Raw genomic sequence first — 5,991 nt, 5'->3', positions numbered from 1 at the left:
CATCCCACATCTACCACCTACTCCAAGTCTCAGGGACATTTGTGGAAGAGGTTAGCAGAATGAATGTAAGAGCCAGAGGAAGAGGTGGAGTGTTATCAGGAAGTGCCCTCCCACCACTATGCCAGCCAGCTACAGTCACACCTCCTTCCCACACTCATCAAGGAGTAGAAGGGGGAGTCAGTTACCCTTCCCACTGAATCATTTGACCACTACATGTGTGGGAGGGGCTAAGGATGTATAAGCTGAGAATGCCAGGAGGCACCTCTCTCACCACTTTCTGCAGCTGTTGGGAAGTCACAGGGTCTATACATGAGTGTGGACTTTCCAGTACAGCTGTAATTGGGGGGGGGCATTTTCTCTGTAAATAAAGCTTCACTCTATGCTATGTTTAAAAAAAGAGAGAAAGAAAACCATAGTTGTTTGGCTAGATTGACGACAGGGAGCTAACTGGACTGCAAGTGGATGGGATTGCACTGGGGAATGTCTGGCAACACTGACTTGGCACAGTGGGCCTTAACACCTTGGATAGAGTATATGGGCACTGTGGGAGGGTACTAGTGGAGATGGGGCTATAAAGATGATTCAGGTTGTTTATGATATTCTATATGAAATACAACAAAATGAAAAAAAACAAAAATTCAAAAAAATAAATGAACTTTCAATTCATACCCTTCAACAATGTAAGATACATTTAGCGAAAATAAAGAGCAGGATAATTTCATAAAGATATTTATCAAATATTTTTATACATCTTCACCAAGATATAGACTCTATATTAGTTAATTTTCTGTTCTGAGAAAATATTTTGACAAAAATTAAGTTAAAGAAGAAAAAAATTTATTTTTGCTTGCAGTTCAAAACAGGACATGATCCATTATGGAAGGAAAAACATGGAAACAGGCTGCTCACATTTCCTCCACACTTAGGCTGCAGACAGAAAGAACATGAGTTGGGGCCATGGTATAATCTTCAAAGCCCACCTCTAGTGATGTACTTCCTGCAACAAGGCTCTACTCATTAAGTTTCCACAATTTTCTCAAGCAGCCCAACAACTAAAGACCAAATGTCAAATATGTGAGTCTGTGAGAGACATTTCTCATTCAGACTAACACAGACCCTACAGCTTTGAAGCTATTTTTGAGCAAAGGAGTTTAAAAAGAGAAACTTTGTTGGGCAGTTTCAAAATAAACTTGCAATTGTTTTCTCCCTTTATACTCTTCCATATGCTTTCTATGTAGTTTAAAACAATCTGTTCCTACTTTCTGGAATTCTACTTTATATATTATGCAAATACTGTTTATATTGCTGTCAAGAAATTAGGAAGTCATCTGAACTATAGTTTGCTTGCTTGTTTGATTGTTTGTTTGTTTTTAAGCTCTCTAGGCCCATTTTTAAAGCAATCATTACAAGACAGTCAATATACTTGTTACCTGATACTTTTCTTTTTTTCTTTTTATCCAAAATGTGATTTTCTTTTTTTCGATTTTTGCAATTTTTGTGTAGTTTAATATTATTTAGATCCCTTCCCCTATCCATAGCTTCCCAATACCTCCTGCCAAATTGAATGTACTCCTTTGTATATAACATAGTCTATAGAGTGTGATTTCTGTCTCCAAATGTCCTTCAGGTAAGTGCATCAACTGGTACCAGCAAGCGCCCCCAAAGGACACTGTATTTTCCCCTCCCAGCAGCCAGCCATTCTCAAATGTTTCTTAGGTTGGGTTGGAATTTCTTAACCATTTCCCCTTGACTATGGTGGAATTTTGTCTGGTTTGAGCTTTCCTATGACTTATGCATGCTGTGAGTTCATATGAGTGACTGACCAGTTGTTTCTTTGTGGTCATCCACTCCCTCTGGTTCTTAAAACTGTTCTGCCTCCTCATCAACAATGATCCCTTAGCTTTGGGGCACAGAGGTTTAAAATAAGTTTTCTAAACTTTTATTTATTTTTTGCTTATTTTTGTGTGCATGAGTGTTTCATATGTATGAATGTAAGTATACCAAAGGTGTGCATGATGTTTATGGAGGTCAGGAAGAGAGGGCTGTATCCCCTGAAACATGAGCTGTGGATGGTTGCAAACCACCATATGGGTTTTGGGAACAAAACCCAGGTCATCTGTAGGAGCAGTACTGCTCTTAAATGGTGCATCATCTTTCCAGAACCTGTATCCCTGTTTCTTATACACAAGAAGCAACACAGTATGGCAGTGGGTCCTTCAAAAAACTGAATCAAATCCAAATTTTTCTGATTTTCTGCTAATTGTCGAGATAGAAATCTAAGAATGACCATCCCAGTGCTATGTTCCCTCATGATGACCAAACACACACACACACAGAGAGAGAGAGAGAGAGAGAGAGAGAGAGAGAGAGAGAGAGAAATGATACCTTCTTCAAGAGTTCCTTCTATTTAAACACAGGAAATATACAGGTGCATTGTAAGAACTGCACACGGCAGGGCTGGAAAAATGGGTCAGTAGTTACAAGCACAATCTGGTTTTGAAGAAACCCTGAGTTTGATTCCCTGCATGCATATCAAGTGCATCACAATACCTATGACACCAGCTCCAGGTGATCTTACACTTTCTTTAGGCATCCACAGGCACTTGCAACATGTGTTCATACTCACAGAGACACACAAATGTAAACACAATGAAAAAAAATTAAAGGAACTATACAAGGAAGTCCACATTGAAAACATGTCTTACAGCAGGAAGGAACTTTGTTTCCCCAAGGGACCTTGGGCAACCTTGGGAGACCCTGAGGTCATTGCTTTCCATGTCTTCAGATAACCTGCTGTGAATATAGGTAAAACACTTTTGTAACTCATGTCTGGAACTGTGGCTCAGGAAAATTTCAGATAATAAATGTGATACTTTGCAGCAAATAAATATATGTTAATTCATTATGAAGCAACTGAAGACTAATGCATAATGCCTCACAAAGTAATAGCCAATTTTCTTAAAAATTAATAACTCCCATTACTCATTTTCTCTGTAGACGATGAATGACAAATTATAAATGTGTGAAGAACCAAAAGATGCAGTTTGAAAGTAAAGTCAACAAAATGAAGAAGATAGAATTGAACTTTCGGATGTGGAGCAAATTGAAGTGTTAGTTGAAACACATATCCAACAACTGACCATGATTAAAAATATTCTTAAATATGACATTGTTAAAATAAGTTAAATAATTAGCCTTTGTTTTAAAAATATGAAATTGGGCTGGTGAGGTGGTTCAGTGGCTAAGAGAACTGTCTGCTCTTGCAGAGGACCCATGTTCAGTTCCCACTAATCCCATGACAGATAACAACGCTCTGTAGCAGGGAACACAGGCGCATTTATTTACATGCAAGCAATGCACTCATACACTTAAAATACAAATAATAAAATATTTTAAAATTACATATGAAACAGATGACCAAAACATGCCCTGTCACCAAAACATTCCTAAAAATGGGTTAGAAAAGAGAAAAATGTGTCAAAAGAGAAGTCAGCAGAGACCTATTTGATTATCTGTTGTATAAAGTTGAGTACAAATATATTTATCTTAATTTCTTACTGAGATATTATTTTGCTTCAGTTTTGTATGTAATCCTTTACAATTTTGTTTCATATTGAATAATTTCAACATTATTTTTCAATGATACTTCTTGAGCTAATAATAAGTTATAAGGAGAATGCAGTGGTTGGGACAAGTTATCTATATAATTTATTCTAAGTAATTTCATCCATGCTATAATAAGAAGAATGAGATAGTGATGGTCGTTCTCAAACCAATATCATTGGTGAAGCTGACATAACAAGGTATTGAGGTGATAATCTAATCAACACTGCAATAAGTCATAATCCTTATCAAAGTACATAATCTTAGGCAAACATCAGGGTTTCGGAGGTAGACTCTACATTATCCTAGCATGTATACAAACTATGTGTTTATTGACAACCGTCAAATATTTATCAGGTGATTTAAATAATTTGTAAGCATTTTTTATACATTTTTATATTTTCAGAAGTTTATAAAGTCCTGTGAATTGAATTCAAGGTTTCAATATAGTACATGTAATTTTCCATGTAAAAAATCTGACAAAATTTTCAAGGAGAGCCTACCTTATGATGCTGGAGATACCTGTGAAATCCCATAAATCATTTGAAGCACATTTTCCCACATACTTTCATATAAGGACATTGGTGTAAAGATTTTTTAAATTCATTTTTATTCAAATTTTGTGTATTTCATACAGAACAGCTCAATTAATCTCAATCATCTTTATACCCCTGTCCTTACTGATTCCCTCCCATGGCAGTCCCCTACTGGAATTCAAACTTTCTTTCATTTGTGTTAAGGCTTATTGTACCAAGTTAGTGTCCCCAGAAATTCCTTAGTGCAAGTTCATCTACTGAGGTTTAGTCAGCCTATCGAGAGTCCCCTGTTTTAGGAAGATTAGCTCTTCCTCACCTAGTAGTAATCAGTTGCCAATATTTCTTCAGCTAAGTTTGGGGTCTGCTGTCCATTTCCCCTTCTCTGCTGGGTTTTTTGTATGCTTGAGTTTGCATGGGACTTATGTATGCTGACACCATTGTTCTAGATTCATATGAGCATGGTCCCAGGAGCTTGTAGGACTCTATCTCCAAATGGACTTGCACAACCTCCATGGCTCTAACAATCTCTCCCCTCCTCTTCAGTAATTCTCCCTGAGCCCTGGGTGGGTGAAGTTTAATAAAGGAGCCCTGTTTAAGAACCAGCATTCTTAATGTGGTTTTAATTTGCATTTCCCCGATTATTAGTGATGTTGAACATCTTTTAAGATGTTTCATAGCCATCTTTACTTCTTCTTTTGAGAACTCTCTGTTCAGTTCCTTAGCCCATTTTTAATTGGGTTGCTTATTGGTTCTCTGTTTTTTTGAGTTTGTTATATATTCTGGTTATTAAACCTCTGTCAGATGTGTCACTGGTGAAGATTTTTTCTCTCATTCTGTGTGTTTTCTGTTTGCTTCCTTGGTTGTCTCCTTTGATGAACAGAAGCTTTTTAGTTTAATGAGGTCCCATTTGTTAATTCTTGCCTTTGATTCCTGAGCAATTGATGTCTGGTTTAGAAAATCCTTTCCTACACCTATAACTTGGAGGTTTTTCCCAATGTTTTCTTCTAATAGTTTCAGAGTTTCAGTCATTACATTGACGTCTTTGAGCTATTTGGAATGGACTTTTGTGCAGCATGAAAGATAGGGGTTTAGTTTCATTCTTCTACAGGTGGAGATCCAGTTTTGCCAGCACCATTTGCTGAACATGTTGTCTTTCCTCCAGTTAATGTTCTTGGCCCCTTTGTTAAATATCAGGCGGCTGAAATTGCATTTGCTCATATTTGGGTCTTCAGTTTTGTTCCATTGGTCTATGGGTCTATTTTTGTGCCAGTACCATGTTGTTTTTATGACTACAGCTCTGTAATACAGCTTGAAATCAGGTAGAGTAATCCCCCGACATTGCTCTTATTGCTCAGGGTTGTTTTGGCTATCTGAGGTCTTTTGTGATTCCAAATGAATCTTAGGATAGTTTTTTCCAATACTGTGAAAAATGTCATGGGGATTTTGATTGGCATTGCATTGAATCTATATATGACTTTTGGTAGAATGGCCATTTTCACAATATTACTTCTTCCAACCCATCAGCATGGGAGGTCCTTCCATCTTCTGATGTCTTCCTCAACCTCTTTCTTTAAAGACTTAAAATTTTCATTATAGAGCTCTTTAATGTCTTTGGATCAGGTTTATTCAGAGATATTTTATTATTTTGCAGGTATCTACTCAGAGATATTTTATGGTTTTTTGCAGCTATTGTGAAGGGGAGTGTTTCCCTGTGCTCTTTCTCTGACTGCTTGTCATTGGTATATAGAAAGGCTATAGACTTTTGTAGGTTAATTTTGTAACCTGCCACTTTACTGAATGTGTTAATAATTTCTAAGATTTTTCTGGTGGAATTTTGTCGTCTCTTAAATAT

Source organism: Nannospalax galili, unplaced genomic scaffold (genome assembly GCF_000622305.1).
Source record: "Nannospalax galili isolate Female #2095 unplaced genomic scaffold, S.galili_v1.0 scaffold600, whole genome shotgun sequence".
Taxonomy (NCBI): Eukaryota; Metazoa; Chordata; class Mammalia; order Rodentia; family Spalacidae; genus Nannospalax; species Nannospalax galili.
Note: the sequence above shows the minus strand (reverse complement) of the source record.